This window comes from Rattus norvegicus, chromosome 1, assembly GCF_021556685.1.
Source record: "Rattus norvegicus strain SHRSP/BbbUtx chromosome 1, alternate assembly SHRSP_T2T, whole genome shotgun sequence".
Taxonomy (NCBI): Eukaryota; Metazoa; Chordata; class Mammalia; order Rodentia; family Muridae; genus Rattus; species Rattus norvegicus.
Window position 1 is genome coordinate 182830139 of NC_141534.1, and position 23868 is coordinate 182854006.

Below are 23868 nucleotides of genomic sequence, written 5' to 3' on the forward strand. Positions count from 1 at the left end.
CCAGCTCCTGTAAATGACCCCTTATCCATAAGGGTAAGTAAGTGACCCTAGTTAAACTTCGTGGATTACCCAAAGCTAAAGAATCAAAACAAAGACAGGAAAGCACATGGGGTGGGGATGGGGGAACAAGTTCAGAAGAGGAAGGAGATCGAAGGGGACAGCAGATATAATGAGAGGTGTCATCAAAATACACTATATACCGAAATGTTGTCACAAACATACTACTACATAGAACTAATATATGCTAATAAAAAAACTTTAAAAAAAGAAATCAAAGTTCTATAGTTCTGACCAAAGTGCAGAAACTTTAACTAGTTTAATATTCTAAAACTGCCCTTTCTTTAGTGGCATTATTAATAGCAAGGGTCGGCAGGTGCTCACAAAGCACTATTTAAGGATCTCCCTAGTTGTGGTCCTCGTAGGTTTTCTATTGTCGAAGGACTGTCTGAAGTTCAGAGGAAAGAAAGAGGTCATCAATCTCTTGGGCATGGAACAAGTTTTCCCAAGAGAATTAAAACCGCCTTAGGTAAGAAAGTATTAAGGTGTTGCTGTTGTTGTTGCTGCTGCTGCTGCTGCTGCTGCTGTTGTTTTGGTTGTTTTGGTTTTGTGCTAGGGATCAAGCTAAGGTTTCCAGATTTGTCCTCAAAGGCAACAATGTTGCTTGGGGGCTCCCTCGCCCCTTTGTCATTTGTCACTCCTCAAAGGGAGAAAACAGGCTAAGAGACTGGAAAGGCCATGCATAAGGATGTGCAGCTTAATGAACGCAAAGACGCAGAGCACTTACGGTATGCGCTAATGGCACTGCAGTCTTTTATGGGTAAATTGCACAGCTCTCTTAAGTAAAGGGGACAGAATCCTTTTGTGAGTCTAAATTAGAGCATTTTACCACAGTGTAAGATAAGGATTGCAGCCACTGTATTGGAGCCTCACTGGTTTCATTATAAAGAAGAGATCTATGCTTTGAAAGCTTTTCAGGAAGATGCCAGCCGCTGTCAAAGGGGATGAAGAGCTCCGAGTTTTGTGAATGTGGAAGGGGAGACTTTCAGTCCTGTGAAGCCCTCCCCTTCGTGCCTGCTAGGAAAGCACCAGAACAAACCAAGAAGCTAAAAATATCTTAATTACGTGTGTCCCTATTTTCTGAGTGGACCCCCAGAGAAAAAAGGTGTCTTCAGAGTAGCCCTTGCTAGCATAGGATTCCTTCAAAGACAGACAGATGTTGACAGAAAAGCAACCCAGATAGAAACACTTTTTGATTTTAATAACTAACTCAGGTTTAAAAGAACAAACAGAAAAAGACCTCCCTGACTGACCTGAAAGGGTATCTATATTCAGAATTAAGAGACAAGAGTGACATACAAGAAAGGAGACACTAGTTATGGAAATACACAGCAAGCAAATCAGGAGTAGCTCTTGGAAACCATTAAAGAAGAAAAATGAGTTTTTATTTCATCAGTAGGATTTTAGGTTTGGTTAGAAAAAAAGGAGGAGGATGAAGAGGAGAGGAGGGGAGGAGAAGGATGAGGACAAGGAGGGTGGCAAGGAGGAGGAAGAAGAAGAAAAAGAAAAAGAAAAAGTTGTTCTTGACACAAAAATATTAAATAAGAAAAATATAAATGTAGGTTTCCAGAGGAGATCCAAACAACGTGCTTTCATCACAATACACAGGAATAAGAAGATACAGGAAAACTAAGGAGCTCATTTATTTTCTGATTTTATTCATTTTAATTCAGTAAATATCTTTTGATTGAAACAATGTGCCAGGCACTACTCAAAATAATCATTATATGAATGTAAACTACTACTGAGAAACTGCAAGCAAATCAAGTATGCTATGGGAAGTTGACCCAAGTTTGGACCCAAGTTCAAGGAAGGAAACCTGGAAAAGCAAGAATTTAACAAGAAGAATATGCATAAGCAAGGTAAAGAACTTTTGATCATAAGTTCTTTTGATCAAAGAACTTTCCAGAAAATATGAAACATTACCACTGCAAGGGAACTACAGATAAGGGGAGGGTTGTGGGTAGGAGTATACATGATCAAGAGCTTTTCAGAAGGAAAAAACAATATAGACAATATAGACTTCGTCTCTGCACCTGCGTGGTGGGGTATACAGGCTTTGGTATGTTTAGAGATTAAATAAAGATGATTAAATATGAATAAGGAAAGAGGATAAAGAGGCAGAAAATGTCATTCCACATAGAACAGGTTTGATGAGCTTTCTCTCCATTCTGAGAATAATGCAACAACACTAACAGTTGGAGCAAGGAGGGCACGCTGGCCATGGTGTGGGGAACAGGCTGGAAAGTTCTGAAATCAATAAAAAAAAGTGTACACCTTTTACTGCCTATCTTTAATACACTGTAGTTTTCTCCTTTACTTGACTCTATGAGGTGAGTTGGGAGGCTTGCTGACCACTGTATCGGCTGCCCTACCACTGTTCTTGGATAATAAAGCACCCCGCAGAGTGTTTTGGGTAAGGACCAAAGGCACACAGGTTGGATTTTTATTTTTCCATGAATATGAAATTCTTCCTTCTCCAGTTTTAAAGCCTTCTCAACCACCTGTCATTAATTTCTCTTTCTCTTCCGCTTGGTAATCAGAGAAGCTGAGGTGGTCTTAAACAGCAGCTTCCTGTTCAAGTAGGAGCCAACAGTGCTATCTGTAAATGTCTGGGTAACTCCATTATGTGACCTAAGTTTACCAAATAACACCAGTTAGATGAATCATTTTACAGAGTGTAAAGACAGTGAAACCATTTGACTGTAAACATTAAGTGTGATTTAAAAACTCTTCCATTGCACTTAGCCATATTTTTAAGGAAAATAAAACAAGGAGACAGTAGGATTTGTAAGTTAAGGGTTCTGGTACTCATATATCATTGTCACTAAAAAAGAGTCACATTTTTCCCCCACATTTTACTTAAGTAAGATTTATCCATAGGTTGATTGATCCATTGATAGGTGATATATAGTTTATAATTGATTGATATAATATAATAGAAAGGTATAATAAGACAGATAGATGATAGATAATTGATAGGTGACTGGTAGGCATATATGTAGACAGATGGCACATAATAAATGATACATAGCTAGACAGATATAGATTGTATGTGATGGGCACTAGATAGTAAATGATAGCTAAATAGATCTAAATGATGGGCAATAGGTGATAGCTGGATGACAGGTAGATAATTAACAGATAGTTGTTGGTACAGCTATGAGTCACAACAAATGGCGCTGGGTGAAATGTAAAATTCCTTTAGAATGAGAAATCCTCTGTATAGCAATGTAGGTATAGCTTGGGTTCAGATTAGGGAGTAACACATTCAAACAGTACAATAGTTTATGTTCTCTAAATGCATAGGTTGGAGAAGGCAACCTTTCTATTCCATACATTATATACATTTGGCACAATTAATTTAAAGCTCAGTATTTGAACCTATGCTAATAGATTTTCTGTTTAAATTAATGAAGTGTTTACCTACCCTGCTGTAATAAAAATAATATCAATTGTGAGTCATAGTGATCCAGCCAACCTGAGAGTCCAAGTTACTTCATTCCCAGACCCATTTAGTTGAACCGAGATTCCACATTACAGAGAAACTAGAATGCTCAAAGTGGCTGAAAGAGGAGGCAGCCAAAGGGGTGTACAGGACCCCTTAGTACAGTCAGGACTGTTAGGGATGGCAGATGATTGTAAGATGCTTCTTCAATTAAGTTAAGAATATGTGGGGAAATCTTACCCTAAATCATGCTTTGAGATTTGACCAAATCAACTGAGATTAAATAAATACGTAAATAAATAAATAATAAATAAGACGGGAGCCTGGGATGAGCCCCATCTCAGCGGGCCAGCAGAGGTCATCGGTTGCCTGAAGTCATCTGTTTCACATCTTTAGACTGTCTTAAAATGACTCTCTCAGACGCACTGCCAGAAAATAGCCTCTTCTGCCTCCCACACAAAGCCAGAGGTAGTTTCATAAACCACAGGAAGGGAGCCAGAAAAAAAAAGCTTCTGTACACAGCTTTCCTCCAAGTCAGTGCGCCGGCTTTTATTGTGTGTCACACACAGGGTGCGTCTGGCGCACCACCGTAAACTGTATCTATCTTCCAGCTACAGAGATGGGGCTGCCAGCTACAGCACGGTTTCTCCTTTCTTTCTTTTTCCTTTCTTTCCTTTTTTCTTCCATGGGGTCATCTTTATCCCCAAACCACATCTGTCTTGAGTTTCTCTCGGATTAGTAAGGTGGATCAGTGCTCCCCGGGGCCTGCTCCAGCTGAAGTATTTTAATTTGACTAAACACCTGATTTATTTTATCTCTCCGATGAGAAAGGCAGTTTGTCTTAATAGAGCCTGTCAGCCCACAGCCCCATTCACAGCAATTTACAGGCGGCCGGGGACGCAGTGAGAGAAGAGCGCGCTGCGATTCTGTATTTTACCCTCCTCTGGAAAGCACCTAAAAGCAGCTATTCACTGCTACTGCATGTGGCATTTTAGAACTGAATTAGCTTTTTATTCAAGTAACTACACTTGTTGTGAATAGCTTATCTGTAAAATTGCTACATTCACTACTGATTTTATTAACCTTTGGCTCTATCACAAAATGGTCTTCAGTTAGGAAAGACCTTTAAAATTGACACTTTTTTTTTCCTGAGGGGCCTTTATTCCAGTGACTTTGGATTTACTGAATTTGATCCATTGAATTCTTTACCAGTTGTAGTTAAAATTTTGAGCCTCAATAGGAAGTCAATAGTGTGTAAATGAGGAAACAGTTTTTTAAATGTAAATATGGTGGCAATTTCCCTCATCAAAAGTTTTCAAATACCATCTTTTATTATAATAGTTCAGAATCCCCCCTCTAGCCTTTTTTGGTCAGAATCTGTAGAACCCGGAAAAATTAACTAAAATAGATCATTTATTTTATAACTTTTATAAATCCCTCTTCAAGCTCAATACCAAAGGAAAAAAACAGTAAATATATAAGAATTTATGTTTAACAGTTAATTTATTTTTTGGTTTAAAATGGAAATCAAAAGTCATATTTAAGATTAATTTAAAGCTCTTTCCCCCACATCAGTTCATAAAAGTTAGCGTCATAATCTGCCAGCTAATTTTGCCCATATGAAACCCATATAATTACAATTGGTAGCACAGGAAAAAAACAAAACAAAACTGGGCACTGGAAGGCTGAGAAGGGCTCCAGGGCAGAGCCATCAGGGCAGGGTTGGGCACTTTGCATGTGGACTTGCCTCTGTTCTTTGCAAATAACTCCATGCCCATGACTTCTAGAGCACAAGAATCTTTGCGAATAACGCCCTTGGCACTTAGTCGCAAAGCAGAACATGGCTCTCCTAAGAGCTAAATTTTTAGAAGAAAATGAAGAAGTATGCACAGCAGTTGAGTGGGAGACAGAAAAAGACACTTTAAAAGAATGGGGAGGGAGGTCAGAGGGGAGGAGAAAGAAAAGGTAGGGGAAAGGCCCAGGGTGGGGTAGGAGGATGAGAGAGAGAGAGAGAGAGAGAGAGAGAGAGAGAGAGAGAGAGAGAGAGAGCGCTGAGTTAAGTTCTGGGCATGTCTCTGCATGCTTTTCCTTTCTAATGAAATGAGGGTTGTGTTGTTAAAGGTAAAATTTATTTCAAATAAAGCCAAGGACAAGCAGCAGCAACTAAAGAAGTCCAAGGGCTTCAACATGAAACAAAGCTAACCAGCCTGTTTCCCTGTGCGGGTTACTTTAACAGACTTGATAGAAAGTCACAGTGAAATTGTAAGACTGCAGCTACAAATGCCTGTGTGTGGTGTGATGAAGAGGGTGGATAGAGACGCTGAAGTGGGGGTTCCGATGAGGACAGACTTTTCCACATCGGTCCTAGAAGGATTAAAAAAGCACTTAACAGTAATTTCAAAGTAACACCAATCCAGGATCTCAGCCAACAATCCAGGAAGATTTTAAATTAAGTTGAAAAGAAAAGCTTTTACGAGTCAATTTCCAGGTCAGGTCTAATTGTTTTAAAATGGACATTGTTTGGGAAGAAAGCTAAAAATACAATGTCAATCATAAAAGAAAGCCACATTTGATCTCTCCTGCCCTCGGATAACCTGGTCAAGCTGCTGCCTCTCCCGCTGCAGCCCTGCACACATCAGATGGGCTGTGATGTTGCTACTTCACAAGCCCAGTACAGCATTTAGCCCTGGCCTTTTTGATGGAATCTTCTTTTAAATGTCACAAAATAGGGCATCAAAAAGTCAACAAAAAATAAACAGGGTGAGCTAAGGAGACCCACAACACACCAGAAGATTCCTTGATAAAAGTTGCTTTGTGATGACTGCCTGAGAAAGGACCCTGTCCCAAGGCACCAGCAGATAATTGAGTCCTGGATCCAGCAGCAATTTAAAAGCTTCTACTCTAAGGGCCCCAGTCCATCATAAAGATAAAGGATTTCAGGAAAAAAATTCAACAACAAAGCCCTCCATTATCTTATCAGGCTTTGGTTACAACAGCTGAACCAATAGGCGCAAATCCTGAATGACTTTTTTCAAAGCAGCAGAACACTGGAATTGCTTTGTTTTCTCCTCAGTCAGCTATTGTCATGGCTCCCATATGCTCCCGTCCACTCCTCAGTAAATAAAAAGTTTAATAAATGCAGCAATTGTGCTCTTAGGAATGACCTCAGGAGCACCACACAGGAAACTGGCCTCACAGATTGAGACAGAGGCTTTTCCCCCCGCTAAATATATGAGAATTTCCTTTTTAAAATGTAAAGAAATCTAATTGAAATGTCTTTCAAATCTACTAAACAAGAGACAAGAAGACCCGGGTCCTTCCTAAATGAAGACCAGTCTCCTATCTATGCCAGGCACACTCACCTCTCCTTAGCTTCCCTTCTTCCTGGCTGTAAAAGGAAGTGTGTTTCCTGGATCAACTGAGGTCTATTCATGTTGCAGATCCTAACAGAGCAAGAACAATCCATGGAACTCTGCCATCTGGGCTCCCAACCTCACAGCTGGGCACCAGCCCATTGTGCTTTATTATCCAATCACTTTTGGGTCCGGAAATGAAGGCATCCTGACACGTCTTCTTCAGTAGGAGACAAGCGGCATGGCAGTACTGCTAGGTGTGAGTGATGGACAGTAAGGGCTATGCCTCCATAACCCACACACACAAATACTAATTCTGCCTTTCAGAAACATGGGAGTCTCTGCTCCTTTGTGGAGAACAATGAACCATTTTGTTTCAATCACCAAGTTTTGCAGACTTGCCTTCTTTGGCTAGTCTGTCATATCTAGGGCTAGGAAGGGAGGAGTAAGACAGACAGCCCTATTAAAGCAGCATTGTCTGAACATTACTGGTGTTACAGCACTAAGTTCATACCCTAAATATGGCATTGTTATCTCTATGTCACAGATGAACAGCTACTTCACTGAGAACCTAAATAACTTGACCAACCCACAAAGCAGTTGGCTGGATCTGAATCCAAGTCTTTTCATTTCTAATCTACACATGTCCAGAGTTAAAGCTACTATCTCTCTGCAGACTGGAAATACAATCGGGGAATAGCTAAAGCTGAAGAGCAATGGTGTAAGGGACCAGGGACTACTGCTAGGTAAGTAGTAAAATTAGACAACCGAACTCTTTTATATTTTTTATCTTTTTAAAGATTTTTGTAAAGTTTTGTACATGTGTTTGTATGTGCACATGAGTACAAATGCCCCCACAAGGTTCTGGAGTTGCAGTCAGTTACAAGTCACCCAGAAGGGGTGCTAGGAACTAAATTTGGGTCTTCTGCAAGAGCAGTATATATTCTTAATCACTGAAATGTCTCTCTATTTCCACAAACTGGTGGTTTTAAGGAGAAGAAATATGCAGCTTCTCTTGGGTTGTACTTGTAAAAGAAGTTTAAAAGCTGTACTAGGAAATCAAATAGCCAAAGAGTTCAGCAATGAACTTTGACAGGGTGTCCATGTAAAAACAGATCTGGACATTGAGTGACAGATCTAGAGTTTCTCAAGAAATGAGCAGCCTGGCTTGCTTAATTTTGAAGCATACCCTCCTTTCCCCATACAACATATGGCTGGTCCCAAGCCCAGATACAGTGATAATGCAGGCCACAGCATTCTCCAACATTCTGTAAGATTCCAGATACAATATTTACAACACCCATGAATGTCTGAGAACTTCTCAAATATTTGCATGTGTCAAGTATGAAATATGCTACTACCCTGGATGCTAGACTGAGACAAGTGCTAACCAAGAGGGAAGCACATGGGGAAACCTTCTGGAAAAGTCTGTGAAAACTCCTAGGTAGCACTGAGGTGGCAACAATTTATGTTAACATAGCATACATGTATACACACACACATACACGCACGCACACACACACACACACTTCCCAGGTATATTTGTAATTTTCCTGATGTAAGTCAGGACAACTCCTAACATAGTTCAACCTTGCCTGTCACACAGTAAGTAAATTCTTGGTAGAGGACATTCGTTTTTATTCTAGTTTATGTGGTTTGTTTCCCTGATTTTATGAATATGTACACATAATATATATATTAGTGCATATGAAAGAGAAAATAAGTGTTCATATACATGGCTGGTAGTTTCCAGGATGCCGTGGCTGAGCGCCTGCCCTGGTAACAAGCCGTTCACGCTTCCCTCCAATTGCAAACTCAGATGATAAATCTGTAAAGGCTCATATAGTTGCAAAACTTTGCTTTTCCTTCCATTGTTATTTCACAGTTAAACATGGATGAATAAATACATATGTTCTTTTCATTATCAGCTTTGACTGATACTACCTTCTGGTTAAAACAAATATTGCCCAATTTTTCTCATCCTTGTTTTACAAAGACGCTACATTGAGAATGCTCCGTTGAAGGTTTTCTTACTAGAAGTTCATAGTTCACATATTCAGAAGAAAGGAACTAACGAATGTCAGAGACAGAAAGAAAGACAAACCTGGATCTAGAAGTGACCAGGGGTCTCCTCTCACAGGACATTGTTGAACATGCTAAACTACAATATGAAAAAAATATCCAGAATATTTTCTAACCTTTTCCTATAAAAATTAAATTAAAAGTGAATGTATGTTTGTTCAACTTATAAACAATAATTTCTTTATATTCTCATAATAAGGCACTCATTCATAAGTACATAGAAAGCCAAATTTCACATCTTAAAAGGATCATTTAATATGACTGTAGATTCCAAAGAGAGCTTGGAAAGAATTTCAGAAACTCTTTCTTAACTTTAAAATATTCCTGGTTTTACAATTGTCCCATCAATGAAAAAAGGCATGCTTTTTGACTAATGTTTTAACATAATGGTGATAAGTGAGTGTGCAATACAGAAGCAAGATAGAGGAACTCTTGAAATTCACAGAGGATAGAATACTGCAACTAATGTGGTGGGAAAATCACAACTCGGTGGTGATGGACATCTCATCCCAAAGAGACAGAAGTCTGGAAGGCAGTAAGAGTATTTAAATTTGAAGTGTACACTTTTCTAGGATGGCATTTGAGAATATACAAATGCCAAATACAGCTGTGGACAGTCACAGACAGACCTTCTTGCTTCCCAGACCAAGTTTAAAACCTGCTCGGTTGACCAGGTCAGAACGCATCATAGTGCCACCCAAATGGGAAGGTTGGTAGCAAGGGAGGACAAGATCATCAGCTACCATATATACTTGCCACCTAAGTGCTAGTTCCTCAGTGGAATTGACTGTGTCACCAGCATCCCTGAAGAAAGAATGCAGATGCTACACTGACTGGCACTTCTTGGCTTGGTAAAGTTGAAAGGACCTAGCTACCAACTCTAAACAAGGAGTTTACAAAACAGTTAGAAGTGGGCAGTGGCAGCAGTTAACAACACAGAGTGATGGTTCTGAATCCCAGGAATGCGTGTGCCTTCTGTGACTTTCTCACAGTCTGGGGACCAGTGTAACCAAGTGAGCCTCCTGGCCATCTCCATCGCTGTATATGCAGTACCAAACTGAATTCAGAGAAGGAAAGAGGTAACTTAAGGACGATAAACATTAACAATGTTCATGTTTAGGTTTGTAAGTATTTTTGAGCACTTACGATGATCCCAGTTCCTACTGTGTGCTTGGGTTAGTTATACTTTTATCTGTAGTTCAACAAACTTGGAAAAGGGAGAATGAGAAAGAGGTAAAAACATGTCCAAGATCATGTGGACGCACTTTGTCGAGGCGTTACTCTAAGCCACTTGGTCTGTTCTCCGAGTCTCCAGGAAATTACAGGCTTGGTTTTTGGATTTTTTTGTTGTAGTTGTTGTTTTGTATTTTAAAGAAAAATACAGATAACATCCAGTTATCAATGACTTTATACATAGTACTCAAGAAGTAATTCTGTGTTTTAAAATTTTTAAATACTTTATTGGTAAATACAATATCAATAGGTAAGATATACTTAGAAAAATTATAATATTAAGATCTATAAACATAAATGGAGAGGATTGAATACACAATAACTAAATTGAAAATAGTCAGAAAAAATATTATAACTAGAAATTAAATTTCAAACTATTTGAACAGTTTTGTCAAATAATTCTATGACTATAAACTGTAAGTTAAGTTGGAAGGGCCATTAATGGAGTCCTGTTGATGTAATGTATGACTTACATAGTCTAAGCATTTAAGGCAAACATGCTAAAGGGGTTTATATTATTGCATAAGTGATTTCTAAATTCATGCCTTCCAATAAAATTGGCTTATGTATCAACACCCTGCAGCTAGAGTCCAGGTTCTAATTCTTAATTACTCAGAAGAGGGAAAAAAACTGTCAAAGGAGTTAAAGTTAGAAAGCTTTAAAAGAAAATATGCTTTGTATGAGGAAATTAATTCTTTTTTATTTAAAAAATTGGAAGAATGGGCTTTATTGTGATCCAGACCTAACTAGATCTAGACATTGGTCCATATCAGTGTTTCCTAACATTTTTACATCAATATATCTATTACTTTATTAAACACACTATAGAAAGTCAATCAGCTGAACAAACTCTCCATGGCTTATGGAAGCATACAGAGCACAGGAGAAAACTGGCGCCGTGCACACCAGCCTTTCTATGCTACGCGCAACCCCATCTGAGAGTCTAACTCTACTAGTCAAGAAGAATTTTAATTAATGGAGTATTGGCAGTTTGTCTCTGTTTAAACACTCTCAAGTGCTCTTTGACTCTCTGAAGACAATGCAATTTCCCGTCACACTGACACATGCATAGAACATCTGTGATTTCTCCCTGAAGTATCGGCAGCTTCTCTCTGTCTCAGTGATGTGCTGGGATTCGAGGAGGACTCAGTTGTCATGCAGAGTTGATGTTTATTTTTTATGTTCCACGACAAAGACAATTTACCTAATTTCATTTTTTGGCAACAGTAATATATAAAGCTGTATAAGGTCCTTATTTGTCTCATAACTTGCTCAATCTAGGCTGTCTAACACCTACAGAAGATACAGGTGGGTGGACCTTCAAAAACTATTGCAGAAAGGAATTCTGCCACGTGAAGTCCTTTGGACAACATATCATCTATCTAGGTTATTCCTTTCGTGAAAGGAGATGTCATGAAGATTATATCAATAACCTGAGTGTGAGATTCAGGACACTTGGTAATCTGGACATGGGGACACTCCAGTTATAACTTGCTCTCAGTACGATTTTCTAAATAATATCAAAGACATAAAATCATAGAAGCCATGGTTGATGAATAAATCCCCCAGTCCCACATGGATCCACATGGTATGCAAACCTGAGATATGGATGGTGGAATTTTATAAAATAAGTAGGCTCAATTAATAATTTCAAATAAGTAGGAATGTATAATAAAATTCACTATGTAAATATATAGGTGAATACATAGATAGGCAGATATGACTTATGTTTAAACTAAATCTATCAATGAACCAGATTATATAATCTTAGTTCCATAGCTTCTGTATTGTCATGGATTTTGGAGAGAATTTTAATCTAACACAAACAAAGCTAATCTCTGGATTCTTATAAAAAGTCACTCCTAATTACAGGAATTTTCAGAGTATATGAATTTCCCCCTTTTAGAAGAAAAAGATTTATAGTTTTACTCAATAATGAACTAGACACTAGAAAGCTGCCCATGTAAAATATAGTGATTATCAAGATGCCTATATTTTATAACATTATATTAATATAAACTTTATGTTTGATGTTAGGTACATAAAGCAAATATAAATACATAAATAAATGTGACATTATTCATATACCAATATTATTCCAAAGGTCCTATAAGTAAATATCTAGGAGATTAATAGCAATACTACTTATGCAATGTCTTACCAACTCAAAAAGTAACTCCCACATGAGTAGAGAAGAATGACTGTGTCTTGCCTGAGCCCTAATTACATTTTCAAGTTCATACCTCGTCAGTTCTAACCTGTCAGACACTTCTAACAGTCTCAAAGTTAAGACATCTGAGGGATCGGTATAAACCACAACAAGGAATAGTCAGTAATGATGGATCTAAACCAGATCAAATTGCTTAGAAGGCTTTGTACTAACAAACAAGCATAGAATAGCAAGGAAATCTACTAAATACACTTGGAGGAGAAACGATGTCTCTGCCAGGCCTGCAGCTTTGTAGATGCGGCTCCATCAGATCCTGGGGTTTGCTTCACACTCTGAAGTTCATAGTAAGAAAGGAAGTGTAAGAGGCACTGGGATCACATTCTTTAAATGAAAAGGTCTGAATTACTAAAACATATATTAATTAAAAAAAACTGAAGACTAGAAACATAAAAAAACAAACGGCTGAATCACTTCAACCCAGGTACTAAACACATACTCAGCACCTTAGGCTTCTTTTCCTTTCCTTTCCTTCTAGAACAAATTCAATTAAATTGTAACTATTAACATTTGAAACGACTTGTTTTCTAACATCCTTTTTTGAGCAAAGAATCAGTCAAGTCCAACTAGAAAATTGAGCAGCCGTGTGTGTGTGTGTGTGTGTGTGTGTGTGTGTGTGTGTGTGTGTGTGTGTGTGTGTGTATGTGAAAGATAAACAAGAGAAACACTGGCCCAAGAAACTCACACGGCAGGAGTTTGGGGCCACGTGTTTTCTAGATGATAAAGTATACTTGAATTCAGGCAAAAGCACTTCCAAGTTTTAATTAATTGTCTTTGCAGCATACCGGCAAGCAACATACCAGATGTGGTCATATGTGAACACACAAGGCCATTCCTGAGCTAAGTGTAAGCATGTGGATGCCGATCCAAGTTCTGAGTGCAAGTAAGAGCCCAGGCGACCAAGCTGATGGCCACAGCCCCATCTCCACCATACAACACATCAGCTCAACAGCCACTGTAGCTGACATCACTCAGGAAAATCCAAGACAAGTTTTTCGTGACGTTTCAACAAACATACATCCAAGGTCATCAGCAGGGTGGGGTGATGTCCTTCTTTATCTCATCATTAAAAATCAAAGCTGCAATAGACAGCCTGCCAGACCACCACATCTTCTAAGATATAAAACAATGCACAGTAAGTGATTTCGAGTATGAAGCAACTCATTTTCTCATAACTGAGAAAACAATAAAACAATCTTCCGGCACACAGGTGTCTAAACTTGCCTAAACAGGTACCAAATGAGACCACGTGAGCGCTTTAGTTTGCAGTACAGTGAGATAGGAAGGATGGCACTATCTTGGGTAATTTGTTCATGAAAATCAACCAGACACAATAATAAACCAACACTGAAAAAGGCTGGCAAGTGCTTTGAAAGCTCTTATGTTAACTATAATCTCCATTTTGTATCATAGATACCACAAAAATAGTAACATTATATTAATAGCTAAATTTAGCTAATCCGCAATGCATATATCCCAAACATCAAAACATAAACAATATCGTTGACAATTTTGTCATTTTAAAAAACTATAATAGTTGCTATTGATTTCTCCACCAATTTACAAATGATGGGCCACACAGGAAGGACATATGCTATACTCAGAGAATATGAAGTCAGACCTTGAAATCTTCATTCAAACCTATTTGCCTTTCTAATTCAAAACACACACACACACACACACACACACACACACACAACACACACACTGGTAGTATATGCTGAAGAGGCAGAGGCAGGAGGGTCAAAGTTCTCATTCAAAACACACTGTCCTTTCTTTCCACATCATGTTAGTATGTGGATTTGCCTGTGTGGGGGCCCATGTCCATTCCTGTGCACGAGTGTATATGTGGAGGCAGCCTGAGGCTGACTTCAGGAGTCTTCCTCAGTCTCTCTGAGGAAGTGTGTTTCAGATGAGCCTGCTTCAGAGGAACTTAGAGCTCGTGGATAGAGCTAGTCTGGCTAAGCCACTCTTCCCACAGGATCACCAGTCTCCACCTTCCAAATGTTGGGATTACAGGGCGGGGCACCAAATCTGTCCAGCATTTATGTGGCCTCTGGGAATATGAACTCCTGTCCCCATTCTTGTGCAGTGAGCATTTTAACCACGGAGTCATTTCTCCAGTCCCCAAACATCATACTATTCTTTTAGACAGATATCTGAGAACACTTTCTTCATCTGGAAATTTTTGGAACTCTCATTACCATCAAAGCACCATGCCCCTAATGTCCCAGACAGGCCCATATCCAGCAGCCTGGAGAGCTGCAGAAGGAAGAGTGAGTGTGGCTGTGGGCATAGTGGGTGTGCCGTCTGTGTGTCTGTCTCCACTATAGCTCTCAGTAAGCCAGTATGCTTTTCACACAGGCCATCCTATACCTGAGTGTACAGGGAAGGAACTTCATGCAAACAAAAGCACTTCCCCAACACTCCCCACAGCTTCCGACTCTTTTGCCAGATGCAGATAAATCTGAAACCTATCTTACCTATTCAAAAGTACTGCAAAGTCTTTTTTTAAAACCTACTTATCCAGTCATAGACTCATAAAATCACTGTTGGAAAGAACCAAGGGATCATTAAACCTCACATTTTATAAGGCAACTAAAAGCAAGAAAGGGAGGGGTCATTGCTAATATCATGAAGTTAGTTAGCTAGAGCAGAGTTAGGAATGGAACCAGAACTTGAGTGTATTGCTGGGACTTGAACCCAGGGCTGGTATGTGCCAGGCAGCCTACAGCAGGCCTTGTCCCCAGCCCTGGGGATCAGGACTCCTTGGGTCTCAGGACAGATTCTTTCCCCCATCACATGCTCCTCATTGTTGTCATTTTAAAATTGAAGTTCAATAATTCAATTTAACTTCCCTCTAATCAACTTTGCTAACCATTTTCCTGCCTTAAAAGAAATGAGGATGCTTTATTTACTTTAGCAGATTTGAGTTTCCCACGTTTACCATAGACTCTATCAATGAAATGCCAATCAAATGACAGAAGCAGTCATGAGGAAAAAAATATGTCCAATTATACCAAGGCTTTCCTTCTAGATGCTAGAGTCTAGAGCCAGTATGAAGGTCTTCCATTAGGCTGGTCTTGGGAGATTAATCATAGTTTGAATGAAATGGATATAACAAAGTCAGATACCTAAAATACACATATAAACCTGTTTTTATAAAATTATTGTCTTTTCCTTTTCACTGTATTGACATTTGCCTTGATACTGTGAAAGCAATGTCAGGTGAAAGCGGCAACACTGAGTCCCGCCAATGCCCACCGATGCCTGGAGAGAATAAGCTCACACTCTACTACCAGGTTGGCCTCATTTAAAACTTCTTGATAAAGCAGTAAAATAAATTACTTTTAGAGTCCAATTGGGAGTAGACTTTATAAAATAATGGGCATAACCAGATGAGAAATATTTCTGCTATATGACAAAATATAGTTGTCACCTTGAGGAAACGTGCGCACGTGCTGCTGAGAGCTGAGCGAGGTGTTCTGTCCACAGAAACCACGTTCTCTTGAGAGAAATTGATGATAGACAAAGGATATTTATTCAGATTTGAATTCTAGCAGGAATTTTGAAAAAATAAATTAAGAGAGATTTTGAACAAATAGATTGTATAAATGAGCTCCACATTCCTGAGTCTCTGTGGTTTAGAACAAGTTATCTCTGTGTTTCTAGAACCTTGGCTTTCCTACATATAAATATAAAATATCTGCCAAGAGGAACTGTCGTGAAATCATGCTGGATGTCTTCTATGTTCTTCACCTAAGAGTGAAGAAGCATCCTGAAGGGCCACCTAGGAGTAGGCAGAGCTGCGGGGGGTGGGAGGGTGGCTGCTGAGAGAGGGGAAGTCCATCTCCTGCAGGGACAAGATGCTGACAGGTTGTCCACTCCCAAAAGGTAAGCCCTGGGAATTCATTTACATGAACAAACACTAAACAGACTCAGTAGGTTGTGTATACGTGTGAATACAGATGCAACAGTAACAAGAGGCTGTGATCTTGGGAGGAGAGAGACATGGGTGGAGTTAAAGGGAAAGGAATGTACAGGAGAGACCTAGATGCAGTGCTCAGGTATTCTCAAAAAAATATTCTTTGAAAACATGAGCACATGGAGAAGCTGTAAGCCATGCACACTGATATTAGGAAGGCAAAATGGCAGCTATCAACTGAGAGTTGGATGAACAAATGTGGTCTACAACTGCATCACAAAACAGTATTTGATGACAAAGGACGAAGGGTAGTCACAGGAGAGGAAGTCAAAGCGGCAAGAGGTTTCACATGGGCCCCAATCTCTCCTTGGGTAGAACTTACATAGAACAGCAAGGGACAGCACTGGACTCCCGGGCTGGCTGCAGTGTAACCCAGAGAACAACAAGATGGGTCCTGGAATGTCAGGTCATCTAAAGGTCAAAGTCCACCCCAAAAATCAAACAGGAGAGCTTATGTGAGGGAGTGCATACCAACTCCCCCAGACCTCTCTGATCATGTTCCTTGTCTCCCATTGCCCCAACCCAGAAATCAGTCACTACTGAAATCCATAATACTGGGACTAGTGTTGCAAAACCAGGCTGAGGAGGATTAGGGAGGTGATGGAGCGTCTGAGACAGAGCTGCCATTCCCTGGAAGAAGATGGAGGCATGATACATTTCGGAAACAAAGTCAGGAGCACCTTTCCACCTATGCCGAATGTAAAGTTTTCGGATGACAGTGAATGACAGAAAGTTGGCTGTATGTAGTTGGAACTCAGAACCAAGGTGTGTGCTAGAGAGAAATAGGAACTCTAGCTGTCCAGGGTTTGAAACACTGAAGAAGATGTGGTGGTGTTCTGGAAACCTAAATGACTTCTTTAATACACACTCCTCTTACTTTCTTGAAGGAAAAAATAAATCACAATTTGACCAATTCCTCTTTAACATTCCCAGAAGCATGAATTAAATCAGTTGTTATCTGGATGTTGTAGATGCTGGGCCTCTTACAGATAGGGCCTACATTTACATCCTAATAGCTAGCACATGACAGCTTCTTCCTAAGTATTTGTCATGGGACCGGAAGCTTGGTGGGTAAAAGCACTAGTTGTGCATATATGAATGGGATCCTAGCTCCCATGTTAAAACCCAGGGCATGGACAGGTTTATGCACCTGTAACAAGCCCTGCAGTGTCAGGGTTGGGGTGCAGAGACAGGAGGATGAGTCACCAGCCTAGCTCCAGTTCATCACATACCTTGTCTCAAGGGAAAAATGGAAAGTAGTAAAGCATGATAGCCAACAGCCTCCTCTGGCCTCTGCATGTGTATACACACACACACACACACACACACACACACACACACACACACACACACAGAGAGAGAGAGAGAGAGAGGAATGTGGCCAGATGAGTGGCACTGATGAAAATATAAAAGAATGAACTAGCATGGGAATTACAGGCTGTCCCTAAAGAGCTGTGTGCAATACAGCACTAGGAATTGCTTGCTTCTACAAAGATAACTCCTCAACCCACAGTTGACTCTGCTGTTCTCACTTTTCCTTCAAGAGGACGACAATAGCCACACTTTCTGAAGGGACAGTATGAGGAGGCTAGGCAACTCCCAAAGCTCCTGTGAAGCAGAGAGGGGAGGGGTCTCAGGGCTGCTTGCAGCTCGGCCACTGAGTGGCCACATTAATGCAGTTGTTTCCTCTGCTCCTGCAGCACAGCCTGCTTCTATTTAAAATGGCAACAACAAACAAAAACTACTTAGAGGCTTTGGCGTATAGTAAATGTTTATCAGTTCAACACATTCATACTGTAGCCACACGAGTTTATATGAGACATCTACAGGGTTGCTTTATGTTTTCATTTTATATAAATTATACAGCAGATATGTAATTTTGCACTTTTCATTTAATGTTTCCAAACTTGTGCCTGTTGGTTTCTGTAGCTCTTTTCCTGTGTCTGTGGTTTGATTGCTATTAAAAGCTACACTAGAAGCGCATTCTCCTGTTTCTTCAGCTTAGAAATTCACCAACACAGAAGTGCTGTTCTTCAAGAGGTGCCAAGCAAGTGCTGAGAGTAACTTACTTTGCTGCAAGCACTTCCTTCCTGCGCTTACTGCTGCTCTTATTGGCATGGTACAGTGTCTGTCTGTTGCTTTAATGTTCTTTTCTTCAGACAACTCTTTCTATGAAGTCTCTATTTTGTGCTTTACCAGTTTGGCCCTAGCAAGAAATATTGGTCCCATTTCCTCTGCTTCTGTGAGCCTGGTACTCAGGTCTGTCAAGAGCTTTCACCAAAGACCAAAGCAGTGCTTTCAGCAAACGAGTTCTGAGGGTTTTTTCCCTAAAAGTTGTTTTTAACACTGACATCCTCATTGTTTAAAATCTCTTCAGGGTACTGCTGGGCTTTGGTAGATTGAACTTATTTTATTTCTAGACCTCAAATCTAGGATAAGTGACCCCACATCAACAAGGACAAGGGAGAGGAAGAAGTACCATGTGTAAGAATGTCTCTATTCAATGTTAGGAAGGCAAGCTGGTAGAATTTAGAAGATCAGACCCACAAACATTCTCTGCCTTGGAGTTTTATTTACTTTCAAGGGAAAAAGGAATATTCTATGCACTTCACTTCCTCATTAGTGTTTTCCTTAAATACACAAAATCAGAATTAGATACAATGAACAATAAAACCACAGGGGTCGATAGAAGCTGTCTAGTTTCCTTTTTTTTTTCTTTTCTTTTCTTTTTTTTTTTTTTGGATGCAGGAATGGACTTCCCATCAGCTATTGTGAAGATAACTTAGAAAAGTCAATGTGTGTCCCCAAGTACACATGTTCATGCAAGGGTAAGGCTCTACTCCACTGCCACAGCTTTATATCCAGTTACAATGCATTCCAGTGAGAATGAAATTCACCTTTGTGTAAATACACATTATGAGCACCAATTTCAGAACTAGCCTCACTTAATAGAACCCTTCTAGCAAAATTCTATTTCCAGAAACCTCACTGAATATACCTCCACTTAGATAGTGCTAGAATGTCTTCTAATGACTTTCAGACCGTACAGCAACACTGCCAAGAGGACTTTCATACTGTCCGTCAATGCTATGCAACAGGACTTTCTAGGTAATGAACATGTTCTACTTCTTTGCTGGTTAATATGATGGTCACTATCCAAGTATCGTAGTAAAGCACTTAAAAAGTGACTGAGAAATAAAGTTTTGATTCTGGTGACTTTCTATCAATGTGAATTTATATAAAATAGCCATATAATGCTAGTAGTTTCTGTATTGGGTAACAGATCTAAAGTTTTCTAGAAAACCTTTCCAAACTTTTCCTTTTATCTAGGTCTAAACATTGGTTTCTAACTATACATAGTAGGTAGCCAGAACTGGGAAACCTTACCACAAGGTCAGAGGCACACTACTCAAACACTGTAAGCAGTGAGTACTTTTCCCTCCTGTAGTGCTAATTTCTGTACACATGCTACTCTGTAGCCCTGTGTCTTGTGGCCAGGATCTCATTTTCACCCATTAGCTAACCTATGGCTTCCCAGATGACTTAGTTCTGATTCTCCTAACTTGTGTCCTTGGGCATCTCTGCTTGGTCCTCAGGTGCCTCAGCTACGATAACCAAAAGCCCAGGCTGCTAAGCTGTTTCTCCATCAGTACATGCTATCTCCACTTCCAGATCCGTGACTAGGTATCAAATCCATGCCTCTAAACTCATGTCTGGCTCTGCTTTCTCACCTCCTCAAAGTTGAAACTCTTTTAATGGAAATTGCTGCAGACAATTTGATGACATGATTCTCATTGTTCTACATAATACAAATGTCCTCTGGATCCCCTTGGATCCCAAATTGGTCTTTCCTAGAGCACTAGCAATTCTATTGTTTTGCTGAGTGAAAGAGGCTAAAAATGACTTCTAGTATATCTTCAGAGAGAGCAGAAAATTACATTACAAATATGAAGATTCAAAGAACCAAATAATTAACAGCACCTGGTGTGATAGGAGAACTTGGAACAGAACCACAAAGGGTTGTTGTTGCAGAGAGATGGCAATCTTCTCTAACTGCTTCTCACAGTTTTAACTTAATAATTAACCACAGTGCAGTCTGTGACTGGAATTCTGTTCATGGTTCATAAGGCTTTGCAGTAAACACACAAGTCCATATGACATTGTGCTAGAAGTCTAAAAAGCCCAGAAGCCTCACCAGCAGCCAGAGTGTCTGTGGCTTGTGCTCTATTATTGTTCTTCTGACATATCATACATCCTACATAGTAGAACTTCAGATCAGACAGCTGAGAAGGCCAGAGTCTACTGTAGAATGATACTATGCAAGGAGACAGTGCAGATCTATGCTGCAGTTAACAGCAAACCAGAGACCCCAAAGGTGTGGGTACACTAAGGAACACTGAGCACATCAAACCTGGAGGATCAACCTAACAGAAAAGAGTTTACACTCATGAGATTTTTAATGAAAACTTGTAGATATGAAAGTATATAGATGACCTCCAAATTCTCAAACAAGTGAATGCGTAGTTCCTACTGTGAGGTCATAGCCAGGATGGTAGCAATTGGTGCCTGTTGCTTTGGCTGCTCATCTCTGTTCATTTGTCTGACTTGCTCAAATTCTAGTTTGAAAGAGTTGAAAAGCACAGGAAAAGGTGTGACCCAGTGGTGTCTGGGTGGCCCAGCAGGGACCAAACTGCAGAAAGTCAGCTCAGGCAGAAGGGATGACGGCTTAGCAGCACATAGACCTTGATTCAAACCTTGAAATGGCTGGTATTTTCTTGGTGTCTGAAGAAAACTGTTCTTTCTTCCTGAACCCTTCTTTCTCTTCAGTAAAAGAAAAGTAATGCTACCCACCTCACAGCCTTGGCTTGAGGATTGTGTGAGAGAAGACACACAATCCACTATGACACAGTATGTGATTAATGTTATCTCTTGTTATCATCAGATTCTCTGCTCTTGGTTCTAAGTAAGTCTTTAGGAGGAAGTTTGGGGCCAGGAGAGATGGCTCAGTGGTTAAGCTGAATTTGCAGAAGACCTGATTTGATTCCCAGTTCCCACATGGCAGCTGACAACCTTCTCTAACTCCCGTTGCAAGGGATCCAGTGCCCTCTTCTGGTCTCTTTAGGCATTACACACATGCATTGCACAGGCAATGCTGGCAAAGCATTCATACACAAAATAAACAATCCTGCCTGAACAGTAGGAAATATGCAATCATATAAACCCCCAAATAAGCACGGTATGGGGATCTGTGGGCTGACTGAAATGCTACAAACTCAGACCTTGAAAACCAGGAGAACAGGGGACAGGAATTCTAAGGATCCATTTGGGCTCTTATCTTAGGTTCAATGGGACAAAGGTTTGTTCTGACTGGCAAGATGGCTCAGCTGATAAAAGTGCCATCAATCCTGATCACCCAGATTCAAGCCCATGGACCCACATGGTAGAAGGACAGAACCGACTCTCACAAGTCAGTTGTCTTCTGTCCTGCTCAAGGACACAAGGAGAGTGCCCGCACACATACACACCTCCTATTTTCTCCATGAAACAGAACACAGAGTGCCTCCTCAAGGTCCTTCCTGCTGTTTTACTCTTTATACTGAAAAGGGATGGTGTTAATTCATCTACTATTTTGTTGAAGCTCATCAGTTACTTCTGATGCTATGTCAGATGAAAGTCTTCAGAGAATGCTCCTTCAGATCACAAAGATCTCTTCCTGTTTCCTGACAACCAGACTGAATTTACACAGAGACCTGGCACAAGCACCAAGCCTTTGCATAGCATACATTCCCACATCTACCTAAAAGGGTAGCCTAAAGCCTGTTAGCCACAGCAGAAAGACACACGGTGCACAGCGAGGGCTGGACAACAGGCACCATGCTGCCGGTCTAAGGCTCACTGGCACACCCACACTATGCCTGGAAAAGTAAAAGGGCTCCTTTCAGTAAGCAGTAGAACAGAAATCCAGGTTCTTGGTGTATCCAAAAGCCCATGTTTTAGCAAAACCACAGCATGGCTATGCCCATTTTGTTTTTAGCTTTCTTAATAAACTTCTATTTACTCTCTCGTGATGCTACCAACTTAAACTTTGGCTCTCAGTAGGTTCCCCGTGTTCAGCCCTACAGACGTGTGTAAAGCACTCTTTGTGAGCCTCACTGTCTCGCAACCTCAGCCCCAGGGTGGAGGATCAGAACAGTAGAGGTGGCCTCACTGACTGTGTCCAGTTAAAACAAGATGCTTCAGAAACAGGCACAGAAATAAAAGTTTCTGTGAACTAAAGTCAAAGTAGTAAAAACCTACTTGTTCACAAGATAGCCAAAGGTATGTCTCCACACACTCCCAAACCAGCACCCAAGTCATCATCTCTGCTTAAGACTGGATGAGCCCGTACTGAAAGTGTCCTCGGTTAATAACAAACTGCAGGCTTCGTTTATAATCTCTCTCTTCGGTAACCACACTGCTTCTAACAAACCTTAAAATGAGTCTACTCCCAACAGAAAACTGAGAGTTCTCTCCAATCATCTCAGCTTCTGACTGGATTTGGAAAATGTGGTCAAAGCCGGGAGCCATGTGCACACACGTGTGGATTTGGTTCCAACCCACTCCTGCCCTAATTCTTGTGGCTTGGCCTTCCTCCAGAAGCTCCGCCTTACTCTGTGGTTTGTGTTTGAGATCCCTTCTCCTGATTCATTGCATACTCCTGATTGACAAACAGATTTAGATATGAAAACAAACAGTTACCTGCCTGTAATTGGTTTCTGACAGCTGTACGGTTGTAGTACTTTTAAAACCACAGTTAAGTTGCCACCCGGAGACGCTTCCTGTTCAGTTCAGGAGGGGCAGGGTAGGGTTGGTCTGTATTCCGCCACTTAGGCATCTTGACTGTTCACCCAAATAATCTGTAGCTTTTGTGTGTGTGGATATATACATATTTTAGTTTATAAGCTGAAATATATGTTTAATTTTATACCTCACAAATTGAATTTAAGTGAGCAAACACTGGATTTTAGTTTTCTAGACTGTTAGGCTTCAGACGCTGAATAATGTTCAAGGGAAAGAGTCACCTGCTGTGATATGCACCACTTCACTGACAGGTGAGAGGATCAGACCAGAGCTCGTTATCTGATGAGTGTGCTTTGGCTTCACAAAGCACGTCAGACTTTACAAGCACTGCCTACACTAGCAACAATTGTAACTCCCTCTGAACCGGGAGGAAGAGATCAGGGCTCACCATTTTAAAATTCCTGTGGAAATCAAATGTATTTTAAGTATCACCTTTGATTATTTAATCAGACAACCTGCATTTTGCCCTGGCTAATTTTGAAGGCTGATAATATTTTACTCATAAAAATAATTGTGCACCTGTTGTGATGGGAATCTGGTTAAACAAATGTGAACAGGAATGAAACTCTCTGCTTTAACTGCAAGAACACAAATCTCTTATTACGTCAAGAAACCTACTTAAGGGCACGGATAGATCCCATTT

At 40.2% G+C, this 23868-nt stretch overlaps 1 protein-coding gene across 46 annotated transcripts in view; it reads right to left on the reverse strand.

The window, feature by feature from the left end:
• Positions 1-23868, reverse strand: part of Sox6 (SRY-box transcription factor 6) — a 608765-nt gene that overhangs the window by 182804 nt on the left and 402093 nt on the right.